Genomic DNA, 15262 nt, shown 5'->3' with positions numbered 1-15262 from the left:
GCGATTGAAGCGGCAGCAGCGAAATAGAGAGACAGAGCGGGGCTCCGAGGCACAGCGGGGGAGGACCGGGCAAATCGTAGTAAATATCTCTCCTTGCTGTCACTGGGAATCGCGGAGGACACAGGCTGCTGGCGGGGAATGCGAGGCTGCCATTTTGGGGTCTCTAAGGTGCAGCAGAAAGAGTGCCTAAGAAACACCTAGCCCAGACACCATTTGGGCCTGGAGCGAGGCAAATTATCGAGAGGCCCCTGTGGGAGCGACCCATACAGAAGTGGGCAAGTGGTTAGCGGACCAAGTGGAACCCCATAGACGCTACAACAGGAACCTGTGGAGCTAGTTGGCACAGCTCCTTGGGCGGTGAGTGGAGGCAGAGGAGAGTTGAATGAGAAGGCTGTAGGGCAGTAAGAGGACCGCCCAGACCCGGCCCCTGGGCTACCCCCTGGTAGGGAAGAGGCACTGGTAGACCCCACTTCTGGTGGCCAGAAGATCGCGGCTTACTGTTGGTTGCAAATGAGTACAGCCCTCCAGTGAGGCACTGGGAGCAGGACACAGAGGCTGGATTATACGAGCTAAAGCCAGAGTGCGGAGATTGGGGGCACTGGACAACTGAGTGTGTCCCAATGGCATAGTGTGAGCTGCTAAGTTTCTTGACCGAGACTGTCAGGGTTGTGGCAGGGTTGGCCGAGCTTCTTTCTCCAGGGCTGGGCGTTTTGGAGAGTGGAGCCGAGTAAGCGGTCACTTGGGACTTCGGGAGACGGATGGGGTCCAGCACTTAGTGGACCACTGACCAGCGGGGAGTGGCCAGGGGAGAGCTCTGCGAGTCTTACAGACTGAGTGGTGACCGACTGCTGCCGGAGATTGTGGTGGGGACGCCCCAGGACAGGGAACGTCGCGAAGAATCCCGGCGAGAGAGGAAGACTAGAGAGGTCGCGGTAAACAGCCGAGTGGGCTGTTGGACCGGTGGACAGGGCAATAATGGGAAAACTGAGGAGTAAGCAGGGGGTCTGCCCCCGGAATATGAAGAGGAAGCAGCAGATCAGCGGAAGACATAGGTGTTGGAATCGCAGCCTGAGGGGATGATGCAACAGCAAGTTGAGGTGATCCTGAAGGCCATCACAGACACTAGAGACGCTCTCCAGCGGGACATAGCACAGGTGTCATTGAGGCTGGGCCTACTCCGAGCGGACCACACAAAACTGGCAGACCGGGTGAAACAGACTAAGGCCACCTTGGAAGTCCTGGAACCAGAACACAAGACCCTGGAGACCCAGATGGGGGAAGTGCATCGCCGGTTACAGACTCTGGAGAAGAGGGCAGAAGAAGCGGAAGGGCAGAATAGAAGAAATAATGTACGGGTGGTAGGACTGCCGGAAGGAGTGGAAGGATACAACATGGTGGAATATTTGTAGACCTGATTGAGGACAAAAGTGGTCCAGGAGGGTTTGTCCCCCTTCTTCACCTTGGAGAGGGCTCATAGAGTACCGGCACGTCCTTTGAACCCCGGGAGACCGCCCAGGCCAGTGGTAGCATGCTTGCTCCACTACAAAGATAGAGATCTGCTTCTGAATAGGGCAGGCTCTGTGGGCCCCTTCGGGGTGAATAATAGTAGTGTGACGCTGTTCCCCGACTATACCTTCGAGGTGCAACAACAGTGGGCTTCATTTCTGGAAGTCAAGAAAGCACTCCGTGTGGAAGAATTACAATACTCGTTGATGTTCCCGGCGCATCTGAGGGTGGCCATGGATGGTAAAACTTACTTTTTCAATACTCCTGAAGAAGGGTTGGACAGGCTGGAATCCTACAGGTCAGGGTGGGGAGAAGCTAGCCACAGCCCGGAGGCCGCCGGGGGGGGGGGGCGCCGCGCCCTCTCCGGCCACGGTGTTCTGGAAGAAGGCGGTTTGGATCTCAGAAGCCAACTATATCTCAGACAGAGAAAGAAAGGATGGCAGCACTTCAAAGCAGTGATGGAGATATCACAGGAGCAGGGAAGGGAATCAAAGGGGGTGACTGATACTGAGAAGGGATTGACAGGGACGGCATCAGAAGAATCGGATGCGGCAAGTGTCACCATGCATCATGTCACACCAGGGACTGCTGAGGAGATCGCTGAGGCATAGAACAGTAAGACTGTTTCAAGGACTGGAGGGTGCCTTTGCTTACTGACAATCCTGTGTCGGATTGTGGGGTGTGGCGAGATGGGGGTGTGGGTGGGGGGTTGGGGTGGTTACTGGGGTGGGGCTCCCTTTAAATCGGGGTGCTACGGCGGGAGCTGTAGCGTTAGTGGGAATGAGATATGGCGCGAGATGGTTGGGCTCTTCTGAATCGGAGTCGCTAGGCCCTTGGACACCTCCCCTCCTTTTGTTTTGTACTTAGTGGGCCCTGGTAGCTACTAAGGATGCAATTTAGTTGTGAGTTTGGATGGGTTCTGATTTGTTAGGACCTGTTCTGGGATGGGATTGTTGGGGAATGTTATATATCTTATTTGGGGATGATGGGGCTACCGGTGTATCCATGGTCAATTTACAGAGGTTCAGAGAGGTAGAAGATCGCTATGGGGACATTGCTCGACATTAAATGCCTAATGTGGAATGTAAGAGGGATGCATACAATGGGAAAACGCCACAGAGTATATGCTTATTTGGTGCGGAGGGGGTTGCGTATAGCCTTTCTGCACGAGACCCATATTAATCGAGCGGAGGGCAGGGCACTGCAACGAAGATGGCGGGGGCAAGTATATTGCACAATATATTCAGCGTTTGCTAGGGGGGGACACTAATATGGATTAGAGATGGGGTGCCCTTTCAGAAGGCCCTGCCAATTTGTTGACCCAGAAGGGAGATTTGTAGCGGTGGGGGGCGACTGAATGGCATGGATGTCACATTGTGCAGCATATATGCCCCTAATGTCGATCAGATGGCTTTCTTTAATCTTTTTTTTTTTTTTTAAACTTTTTTATTAGATTTTCAAACAACAAACAGCATCAGGCATTTATAGAGGCAACCTAATATGACAATATACCTCAGGACAACAGTTCTTCAAATTCCTTGTCTGAGCGTCTTGGAGCATCTATTGTCTAGGAGCATATACTGTTATATTTGTCACTTCTATAAGCTGTCTCTTATTTATGGTGTAATAATCTCCGGCCCGATGTAGAGGTGGTCGCGCTTCCAGTCCGGGTAACTCTATATTAGTTGAGGTATATTAGCATCAATGATGAAATAAGCCAATCCCCCTCTCCCCCTTTACGCTTTCTTTAATCATATGTCGGGAAAACTGGCACCGTACTTGACTGGCCCTGTGATTTTGGGAGGGGATTTTAATTCAATAATTGACGTAGCTATGGATAGGTCGCATCCACCGCTGCCGGAGGCACCTGTGCACAGAATATCTATAGCTAGAAGGGACTGGCAGGAAAGGTGGGGGATTGTAGAGACATGGCAAATGCAACACCTGGAGGACCATGACTACTCCTTCTTCTCTGCATTGCATGAACTACATGTGTGCTTGGATGCAATATTGTGTACACCAGACATGCATGCAAAAGTACTTAATAGTGAATATTTGGCGAGAACAATATCGGATCATAATCCATTATTAATCAGTTAGCTGGGCTCGGGAAAGACCTGCAATACCAATGTGGCATTTACGACCGGAGGTGCTGGAGGGCACTTTCTTCCTTAAGGATATAGAAACGGGAATTGAGCAGTATTTTGCTGACAATGAGGGGACAGCGTCTAGTGTAGCGACAGAGTGGGGCGCCTTTAAGGTGGTGGTGAGGGGAATGTGCATTGCCAAAATGGCGGGTGTGAGGAGGACATTGCTGTGTTATTGTTGAATCGGCAGAACACCGCTTGAGAAGAGCAGAGAGAGAGCGGCCTGAGAACCCAGAGGCGCAGGAAGACATGTCGGGTGCGAGGGAGGAGGTGGCGACCCAGATAGAGAGATTACGTAGGTATGATTATAGGACGCATGCGGAACAAGACAAGGTGAGCACGCTGCTGGCTTGGCTAGCTAACCCGGCGCCCCAGGGCACACCTATCCTGGCATTGAACGCATCGTCGGGTACTCCTGTTTACACTCAGAAGGGGATTAACGGTTTGTTTTTGGAGTACTATGATGAATTATATAGACGCTGGTTGAGGGGCACTGATGATGCACTAGATGAATTTTTGGCTGATATAACATTGCCACAGCTAGAAGAGGAGCAGGCGGATCTCTTGGGGCAGGACATTACGCTGAGGGAAAAACCTCAGGGCCATTAAACACATTGCGCATAACAAAACACTGGGCACAGATGGCCTACCCATTGAGTTTTACTCTACTTATATTGATATACTAGCCCCAAGATTGATGATAGTTTTTGAAGAGGCGTGAGCGGGGAGGAGTCTCCCAACCTCTATGAGAGAAGCTATTGTTATCCTGCTTCCAAAACCGGGAAGGGACCCTTTAGATAGCGTGGCGTATCGCCCGCTATCTATGCTGACGTCTGATTATGAGCTATTGAGCAGAACTTTGGCGACTCTGCTCCTCCCCCACATGGTACATCTGGTGCATCGTGACCAGGCAGGTTTTACCCCGACCCGGTATACGGCCTCTAATATAAGATGCCTTCTCCGCATACTGGATGCAGACCATTAGGATATCCCCAATGCGGCGGTACTATCGGTGGACATAGAAAAGGCATTTGACAGCCTAGAGTGGCCCTATCTGTTTCGAGTTATGTGCGCATTTGGCCTTGGGGAGGTGTTTGTGAGATGGACGGGGTTGCTGTACAGCGCTGCGACAGCAAGGGTGCGGACGGGGATGGTGATATCCTCCCCCTGCTCCATAAGTCGGGGCACACGACAGGGATGTCCACTGTCACAGATGCTGTTTGCATTGGCCATTGAACCATTGGCTGTGCATGCCAGAATAGGGCGGCACTACCAGACACTGGCATTGAGGGGTGACAAATAGCATATATCTCTATACGCAGATGATCATTTTCCTGGCTGATACAGATGAAGAGTTGGAGGGGGTGACGAACCTGCTGCGGGTGTTTGGAGGGATCTCGGTCTGGGGGTCAACTGGGGGAAGACGTGCCTCTTCCCGGTGCTTCCGTCAGAGGTGGGCTCTGCGCAGGTTGCGGGAATTCGGTGGGAGCCGAGTTGCTTTCCATATCTGGGGGCTAATATATACCATGCGTCCGCTGACTTGCTGGAAGGGAATGTGAGAAGGGCCCTACACGGGCTGCGAGGACACCTGGCGTTTTGGAGCGCGCCGCCCCTGTCGGTAGCTGGCAGGGTGGCGCTCCTGAAGATGGTGGCGCTCCCCCGCCTGCTATATTATTTTAGGACATTGCCAATTTGGATACCGGGGGCAACCTTTCGGCAGGTTCGATCCATGGTTAGTGTTTTTTGTGGGGAAACGGCTGAAGAAAGGTAGCTTTGCCTATAATGATGAGGCCAAGAGCGGATGGTGGACTGGCGGTGCCAGATTTTGAACTCTATTATTTGACAGCTCAGCTACAATGGCTCACTCCGGCGGTGGCGCGGGGTTTCGGGGCCCGGGTTGACCTGAGGGTCGATGGCTTCCGCGTCATGTGCTATCATTTACAATATTACAGCAACGCTTGCACTGGGATCGCTTACTGCTGAGGAGCGAACGTTGAGGCAGTGCTGGAACAGATACCAGCATAGAGCCTGAATTAATCGTCCGTATGCCCCGGAGATCCATTGGGCATGTGTACTGCCCTTCGCATGGGGGGATTGGTCGGCACTGGTGGAATGGGAGACGTTGGGGGTCCAGGTGATGGGTGATTTGTACGAAGACAGGGTGTGGTTACCCTTCCAGACATTGCAAGATAGGTTTGTCCTGCAGCGAGGGGATTATTTACTACATGTAGCCCTGACCTCGGCGATACAGAGTCATTGGAAAGGGCTATTGAAACCGAAGACCTCTATGACATGCCAATATGTAGTAATGGCGGCGGGAATGACCAAAGCGATCACCTGTGTATATAGGCGACTGGTTGCAGGAGGTCTGCAGCAACTGCAGGACCTACGAAGAAAGTGGGAGGTGAATCTTGGGAAGGACATACCAGAAAAAATGTGGGCGCAATTGATTCTAAGGGCCTGGAAGAGTACTAGGAATGCCAGATTCCAATTAATACACTTCTTTATAACACACAGGGCTTATTTAACCACGGCAAGATTAATCAATATTTTCAGACAGATACCGCCCAGTGCCCACGCAGCCACTTAGAGGGAGCAGAGTTGCCTCACATGTGGTGGAGTTGTGAACAGTTAGGAACATATTGGGAAGTGGTGGTTGAGCTGCTTTGTGGGATTACGGAGCGCCACATAGATACCGACATGAGCACTTGTATACTACACTGGTTTCCGCATCCCCCCAGAACGAAAATCACGAGTAAGTTCCAGGACCTGGGCCTACTGCTAGCTAAGAGAGAGATCACGGCCCAATGGCAGGGGCCTAGTATCAGGAAGCGGAAATCGGAGTTACTCAAGTGGGCTACGAGAAAGAACATGGTTAGATTGCAACAGGCGGTACGTGCTAATAATGAGAAGGCGATGGAAGTGGCAAGGGCATGGGAGGCCCTAGTATTAGCTTTACAGATACCTGACACTGATTCTGAAGTGGGCTCTGTCGGGAAGGGATCAGTAGGTCCCCCTTGCTCGGCCTGAGAATAGAGGTGGACCTAGTAGTTTTGCCCGGTGGTGAATGATGGGAGTCCTATGAGAAGAACAAGAGGCAGTAGACATTGTCCCCCAATTATACTGAAACGAGACACGAAGGAACTGTTACTAATATTGAAATGAGCAATTAGGGACCTGGACACACTAGATGACGAGGGAGGGGGGAGGGGGTCTCATTGCGATGGATCATTGTTATTTATATGGATTGCATTATCATACTGTAACAACCTAGGGCCGTCACGCATACAGGACAATACGCAATATACAAATGGACACCTGGACACTTCTACCTCTAACCCATTTTACCCCCTACAGAACATCGACACGGACGTCGACATTCAGTCGGAACACTGGCCCTTTAACGCTGACTGGGAATACCAGTGGGAGGAGTCAAGACAGGACACTAAGACGTCTTTTTCCAGGGAGAACGAATCAGGAGCGTGTTTATTCACCTGGAGGGAGGAGACCGGAGTGCGGAGTGGAGACAGAGCGAGAGACGGAGCGAGACGGAGTTCGGAAGCAAGTGACGAGGGAAAGCCGGGAACCGTTGAAGAGGAAGCGGAGGCGAAGCCAGGAGGCCACCGACTCTATGAGCCGCCCAGCCATACGCCCAGGGGAGGTGTATGGCTCAACCAGGTACGAGACCGATTCAGGGGCTGGGTCAAACGTACAGCAGTTAGTTCCGATTAAACTTGGGTTGTCCATACCTTGTCCGGGTGCCCCCTTCCCCGAGCACTAAACACCCATCACGGCGGTAATAGTTTGCGTGTGTGTCACCTATGGTTTGGTCCTCACTCCCTTACCCCATCACGTAATTGAAATAGCGGACAGACCACTGATATACTCTATCGTCTCTCCTGTATCCCTCAACCAGCGGCAAGACGGAACCCGAAGAGCCTAGTACGAGGAGAAGACCCGACAGAGAGCAGAGAGCTGCGGCGGCGGAATCTCGGACAGAAAGACCGCAAGAAGCCGTTCTCCAAGGGTGAAGAGAACAGTCAAGAAGAAAAGCTCAGATTTACTGTATACTAAAATAAAACCCACGAAAACTAAGATCAAAGTTTTGCCTATTCCTCCCGCACCCGTAACACATACATAGACATTGAGTATTCCTCATCTTGATCCTAATAACTTATGCGTGCATACATCGAGAAGTTTGCAGTGAAGGGAGTAATAATGTATCAACATTGTAAGGAATGTTACATTATTAGGAGAGAAGGTGGGGGCAACAGGACAGCTATGAGGTACAGAACAGATGTAACTAATTGATGTATGATTGCCATGCGCTTTGGAGAAAAATAAAAACATATTTTAAAAACAAAAAAAAACAACTCAAGTCTTTCCTACCACCTAATGACCGAAAAACCGCAACACAAGCTCTAATTCTGTCCAGACTAGACTATGGTAATGCAACACTCACTAGAGCACCCAAAGGAGACGTGCCCCCCATGAGAGCCACCCTAAAAGCAGCAGCAAGAAGGGTCACAGGAGCTCAGAAACATGACCACATCAACCCCACCTCAAAACTTAAAGTGGCTTTGAGTCGAAGCGAGGTGTTGTTTCAAAAAGCTCCAATACGCTTCTTCTTATCCTCCCCAAAAGACTCAAACAAAAAAACCTCTCACGCTGTTTCACAGACAACTCCCCTAAAATCTGGAACTCTCTCCCAATACATATCAGAACCAACCCCTCCTTCACAAGCTTCAAGAGACAATTAAAATAATTTTTCCTCAACCGTCATCTCTGTCCCTTTGGATAATAGCCGCTCTATGCCATATTGAAATCTCCTTCTAATGACGATTTCCACTACCACAAAGCTACTCGCTGATCCGATCTTCAATTCTGCAATCAAACTCCGCCACTGCCTGAACTGAACTTTTACTACATTATTGAATTGAGAACTATCTAGAATCTCTGTTTATTTATATACTGTGACTGTTTATGATTCTCTTGTGTATGTGCTGTAAAGCGCTCTGATACCCCTCAGGTCATGTCAGCGCTATATAAAACTTCTACAATAAAATAAGAAATCTGGACAACCTGTTCAAGGTTGGTTCCACGGTCTGGCTGGGTGATGTTGAGAGCGTCTCTCCATTGGGTCTCTGTCGTTTTGTTCCTGCTGCGATGGGAGGAGATGGGAGGCCTGGTGGTGGTGCATGGTGACCCTGCAATGGTGAATGGTGTGGTTGGTCCAAGTGAGTTCAGCGACATGACTGTACTTGACTGTCGCTGGTAGTGAACATCAGATAAAGAGTGTGTTGTGCGCTTTGTGTGGGGTTGGTGACCAGTTGGGTGAGGCCGATGTTGCTCATGTTTCTAGGAGGTTGGTTCAGTTTGTGTCTTTGGGTTCATTGAGGTCAAAGAGGAAGATGTTGTGCTTGGAGGCAATAGGTAGGGGGCGATGAATTTGAGGGTGGTGTTACAAAAGACGGGGCATGTCCTGGGGGTCTGTAGGCGTTGGTGCCTCTAATGGTAGTTTTGCCATCGGACTGGAGTTGGAAGTTGAGCTATTCAATGATCTGTGTGGTGTCGTCTTTAGTGGTGGTGCAACGGATGGTTTCTTTGTGAACAATGGCAATGCCTCTCTGTGTTTGTTGGTGTGGTCCCATTGCAACATCTTGTAGCCATTGTGCATTGCAGTGGCAATGTCAGAGGGTGCAGGATGGGTTGAGGTAGGTCTCTGTGATGAAGATGACATTGGAGGTGAAGTTGGTGATGGTGTCCCAGATTTTGGTGACATGCTTGCCAAGTGATTGGGTGTTGAGCAGGAGGCAGTGGAGTAATTTAAGGATGGTCGTGGGCGGTGAGGTGGGTGTGGCAAGGGTTTCTGTGAGTTCAGGAGTCTGAGAAGGTGACTTGGTACATGCTGTCCACTAATTAAAGTGGGCACCTTGTACCAATCCACACGACCCTTATGATGTATGAGGTCAAAGATAACCTTTATGAAAGCTATTCTAGTGGTAGCTATGGAAAGCAGCCTTCAGGCTTAATCTTGAAGGAATATAAAGCAGCTTCGTTTACCAGAATATCACCTCCTGAATGACTAAATGAAGGAGAGCCACAAAGTGGTTATATAAAAATATGTATTTATTAATATAACACTCTACTATCCTCTAGACGAGGATAGAACAGAAAGCATACAATACTGGTTCAATAGAGTAGTTGTAAGTAGCACAATACACAGCAGGCTCCAGGGAGAGACTGAACCATATACTAAAATAGTGGTACAACAAATACAACTTGACTAGACACAGTGCCTAGTGCACGTAGAATCACTGGAACCCCAAGGAACCAGGTCCGGGGAGATGTGGGAGCTACGTTTAGACCCAGTTATGAGTCTTGCTGCTGCGTTGATTGAAGCTCTTAGTGGTGCAGTTGATGCTTTGTGTAGGCTGCAGAGAGAGACACGTCCATATTCCTCTCTGGGTATAACCAGAGCCTGTACTGCTTGCTTGAAGTCATTGTGTGGTAGGAAGGGTTTCAGTTTCCTCAGTGTGTTTATCTGGAAGTTTGCTCCCTTTGAAGCACTGCTGATATGTTTTTGCATGTTGAGGTTACTGTCTAAAGTTATTCCTAGTGACATCACTGAGTCCACGATGGTAGGTTGAAGGTTGAACGCCGTAATATGTTTGATCCATTTTTGCATTTTGGGGATTTGGGCCGGTGGAGCTATTATAGGGAATTCAGTCTTTAGGGCATTCAGTTTGAGATGATTTTCTGCCAGCCAAATTTGGGTATTCCTAAGCGCTGTATTAAGTAGTTTGATGTCCTCTAGGGCAGAGGTCTTCAAACTTTTTTAGGTTGAGCCCCCCAGCTGAATTTTTAGGTCTCGGCAACGAGAACTATTGTCGCCGAGTAAGCTCGCAAGGGAGTACAGAGCGGTGCACGAGCCGACCAGGGTCAGTGGACGCGCACACACAAAGGCAGGCAGGCAGGCACTCACCAGACACACACAGACAGACAGACACACGCACGCACACACACACACACACACACACACGCACACGCACACACACACTCCCTCTCTGCCCACTCCCTCTCTGCCGCCCCCCCTTCTACCCCCACTCACCGGGCTCTTTCCCTCCGCAGCGAGTCAGGCAGCAGGCAGGCTCGGTGTCTTCTCCGGCGATCCTCAGCTGATGTGCATGCTCACGCTGCGTCTCGTGCGCGCCCACCACGCTGTTTCGCGCCTGTTGATCCTCAACTCCTTCTAACCCGGATTCTAAATTACTATTTCTTGGTTCTCTAACGCCACTCTGTTGATTCGTAACAAACTGATATTCAGCACATTTCACAGTCTCGCTTTTGCTTCTCATAAATACAATAAGATTATTTTAAGCAAATGTCTACCCTTCTTTTGGTCCTGTGCCTATTATGCTTCGGACTATAGAGTTTTAGAAAGTGTGGTGGAAGATTCCATGATATCAGCGGGACTATAGAGTTTTAGAAAGTGTGGTGGAAGATTCCATGATATCGGCGGCGGGCACAGTGCAGAGTGAGTGTGCAGAGTAGTGAGTGCAGAGTAGTGAGTGCAGAGTAGTGAGTGCAGAGTAGTGAGTGTGCAGCGTAGTGAGAGTGCAGAGTAGTGAGTGTGCAGAGTAGTGAGTGTGCAGAGTAGTGAGTGTGCAGAGTAGTGAGTGTGCAGAGTAGTGAGTGCAGAGTAGTGAGTGCAAAGTAGTGAGTGCGGAGTAGTGAGTGCAGAGTAGTGAGTGCAGAGTAGTGAGTGCAGAGTAGTGAGTAGTGAGTGCAGAGTAGTGAGTAGTGAGTGCAGAGTAGTGAGTAGTGAGTGCAGAGTAGTAAGTGCAGAGTAGTGAGTGCAGAGTAGTGAGTGTGCAGCGTAGTGAGTGTGCAGCGTAGTGAGAGTGCAGAGTAGTGAGTGTGCAGAGTAGTGAGTGTGCAGAGTAGTGAGTGTGCAGAGTAGTGAGTGCAGAGTAGTGAGTGCAGAGTAGTGAGTGCAGAGTAGTGAGTAGTGAGTGCAGAGTAGTGAGTAGTGAGTGCAGAGTAGTGAGTGCAGAGTAGTGAGTGTGCAGAGTAGTGAGTGTGCAGAGTAGTGAGTGTGCAGAGTAGTGAGTGTGCAGAGTAGTGAGTAGTGAGTGCAGAGTAGTGAGTGCAGAGTAGTGAGTGCAGAGTAGTGAGTGGTGAGTGCAGAGTAGTGAGTGCAGAGTAGTGAGTGCAGAGTAGTGAGTGCAGAGTAGTGAGTGGTGAGTGCAGAGTAGTGAGTGCAGAGTAGTGAGTGCAGAGTAGTGAGTGCAGAGTAGTGAGTGGTGAGTGCAGAGTAGTGAGTGCAGAGTAGTGAGTGCAGAGTAGTGAGTGCAGAGTAGTGAGTGCAGAGTGGTGAGTGCAGAGTAGTGAGTGCAAAGTAGTGAGTGCAGAGTAGTGAGTGCAGAGTAGTGAGTGCAGAGTAGTGAGTGCAGAGTGGTGAGTGCAGAGTAGTGAGTGCAGAGTAGTGAGTGCAGAGTAGTGAGTGCAGAGTAGTGAGTGGTGAGTGCAGAGTAGTGAGTGCAGAGTAGTGAGTGCAGAGTAGTGAGTGCAGAGTGCAGAGTAGTGAGTGCAGAGTAGTGAGTGCAGAGTAGTGAGTGCAGAGTAGTGAGTGGGGAGTGCAGAGTAGTGAGTGGTGAGTGCAGAGTAGTGAGTAGTGAGTGCAGAGTAGTGAGTAGTGAGTGCAGAGTAGTGAGTGCAGAGTAGTGAGTGCAGAGTAGTGAGTGCAGAGTAGTGAGTGCAGAGTAGTGAGTGGTGAGTGCAGAGTAGTGAGTAGTGAGTAGTGAGTAGTGAGTGCAGAGTAGTGAGTAGTGAGTGCAGAGTAGTGAGTAGTGAGTGCAGAGTAGTGAGTGCAGAGTAGTGAGTGCAGAGTAGTGAGTGCAGAGTAGTGAGTGCAGAGTAGAGTAGTGAGTAGTGAGTGCAGAGTAGTGAGTAGTGAGTGCAGAGTAGCGAGTAGTGAGAGCAGAGTAGTGAGAGCAGAGTAGTGAGTGTGCAGAGTAGTGAGTGTGCAGAGTAGTGAGTGCAGAGTAGTGAGTGCAGAGTAGTGAGTAGTGAGTGCAGAGTAGTGAGTAGTGAGTGCAGAGTAGTGAGTAGTGAGTGCAGAGTAGTGAGTAGTGAGTGCAGAGTAGTGAGTGCAGAGTAGTGAGTGCAGAGTAGTGAGTAGTGAGTAGTGAGTGCAGAGTAGTGAGTGCAGAGTAGTGAGTGCAGAGTAGTGAGTGCAGAGTAGTGAGTACAGAGTAGTGAGTGCAGAGTAGTGAGTAGTGAGTGGTGAGTGGTGAGTGCAGAGTAGTGAGTGGTGAGTGCAGAGTAGTGAGTGCAGAGTAGTGAGTGCAGAGTAGTGAGTGCAGAGTAGTGAGTGCAGAGTAGTGAGTGCAGAGTAGTGAGTGCAGAGTAGTGAGTAGTGAGTAGTGAGTGGCGAGCGGTGAGTGGTGAGTGGTGAGTGCAGAGTAGTGAGTGGTGAGTGCAGAGTAGTGAGTGGTGAGTAGTGAGTAGTGAGTGCAGAGTAGTGAGTGCAGGGTAGTGAGTGCAGAGTAGTGAGTGCAGAGTAGTGAGTGCAGAGTAGTGAGTGTGCAGAGTAGTGAGTGTGCAGAGTAGTGAGTGTGCAGAGTAGTGAGTGTGCAGAGTAGTGAGTGCAGAGTAGTGAGTGCAGAGTAGTGAGTGCAGAGTAGTGAGTGCAGAGTAGTGAGTAGTGAGTGTAGAGTAGTGAGTAGTGAGTAGTGAGTGCAGAGTAGTGAGTAGTGAGTGCAGAGTAGTGTGTAGTGAGTGCAGAGTAGTGAGTGCAGAGTAGTGAGAGCAGAGTAGTGAGTGCAGAGTAGTGAGTGCAGAGTAGTGAGTGCAGAGTAGTGAGTGCAGAGTAGTGAGTGCAGAGTAGTGAGTGCAGAGTAGTGAGTGCAGAGTAGTGAGTAGTGAGTGCAGAGTAGTGAGTAGTGAGTGCAGAGTAGTGAGTGCAGAGTAGTGAGTGCAGAGTAGTGAGTAGTGAGTGTAGAGTAGTGAGTAGTGAGTAGTGAGTGCAGAGTAGTGAGTAGTGAGTGCAGAGTAGTGAGTAGTGAGTGCAGAGTAGTGAGTAGTGAGTGCAGAGTAGTGAGTGCAGAGTAGTGAGAGCAGAGTAGTGAGCAGTGAGTAGTGAGTAGTGAGTGCAGAGTAGTGAGTAGTGAGTGCAGAGTAGTGAGTAGTGAGTGCAGAGTAGTGAGTAGTGAGTGCAGAGTAGTGAGTGCAGAGTAGTGAGTGCAGAGTAGTGAGTGCAGAGTAGTGAGTAGTGAGTGCAGAGTAGTGAGTAGTGAGTGCAGAGTAGTGAGTGCAGAGTAGTGAGTAGTGAGTGCAGAGTAGTGAGTAGTGAGTGCAGAGTAGTGAGTAGTGAGTGCAGAGTAGTGAGTGTAGAGTAGTGAGTGCTGAGTAGTGAGTGCAGAGTAGTGAGTAGTGAGTGCAGAGTAGTGAGAGCAGAGTAGTGAGTAGTGAGTGCAGAGTAGTGAGAGCAGAGTAGTGAGTAGTGAGTGCAGAGTAGTGAGTGCAGAGTAGTGAGTGCAGAGTAGTGAGTAGTGAGTGCAGAGTAGTGAGTGCAGAGTAGTGAGTGCAGAGTAGTGAGTGCAGAGTAGTGAGTGCAGAGTAGTGATTAGTGAGTGCAGAGTAGTGAGTAGTGAGTGCAGAGTAGTGAGTAGTGAGTGCAGAGTAGTGAGTAGTGAGTAGCGAGTAGTGAGTGCAGAGTAGTGAGTGCAGAGTAGTGAGTGCAGAGTAGTGAGTGCAGAGTAGTGAGTGCAGAGTAGTGAGTGCAGAGTAGTGAGTAGTGAGTGCAGAGTAGTGAGTAGTGAGTGCAGAGTAGTGAGTAGTGAGTGCAGAGTAGTGAGTAGTGAGTGCAGAGTAGTCAGTAGTGAGTGCAGAGTAGTGAGTGCAGAGTAGTGAGTAGTGAGTGCAGAGTAGTGAGTAGTGAGTGCAGAGTAGTGAGTGCAGAGTAGTGAGTGTAGAGTAGTGAGTGCAGAGTAGTGAGTAGTGAGTGCAGAGTAGTGAGTAGTGAGTGCAGAGTAGTGAGTAGTGAGTGCAGAGTAGTGAGAGCAGAGTAGTGAGTAGTGAGTGCAGAGTAGTGAGAGCAGAGTAGTGAGTGCAGAGTAGTGAGTGCAGAGTAGTGAGTGCAGAGTAGTGAGTAGTGAGTAGTGAGTGCAGAGTAGTGAGTGCAGAGTAGTGAGTAGTGAGTGCAGAGTAGTGAGTAGTGAGTGCAGAGTAGTGAGTAGTGAGTAGTGAGTAGTGAGTGCAGAGTAGTGAGTGCAGAGTAGTGAGTGCAGAGTAGTGAGTGCAGAGTAGTGAGTGCAGAGTAGTGAGTAGTGAGTGCAGAGTAGTGAGTAGTGAGTGCAGAGTAGTGAGTAGTGAGTGCAGAGTAGTGAGTAGTGAGTGCAGAGTAGTGAGTGCAGAGTAGTGAGTGTAGAGTAGTGAGTAGTGAGTGCAGAGTAGTGAGTAGTGAGTGCAGAGTAGTGAGTAGTGAGTGCAGAGTAGTGAGTAGTGAGTGCAGAGTAGTGAGTAGTGAGTGCAGAGTAGTGAGTAGTGAGTGCAGAGTAGTGAGTGCAGAGTAGTGAGTAGTGAGTGCAGAGTAGTGAGTGCAA

The sequence above is a fragment of the Lissotriton helveticus genome, chromosome 4_1 (genome assembly GCF_964261635.1).
Source record: "Lissotriton helveticus chromosome 4_1, aLisHel1.1, whole genome shotgun sequence".
Taxonomy (NCBI): Eukaryota; Metazoa; Chordata; class Amphibia; order Caudata; family Salamandridae; genus Lissotriton; species Lissotriton helveticus.
The sequence above is the reverse complement of the archived record's forward strand: the minus strand, read 5'-3'. Positions refer to the sequence as shown.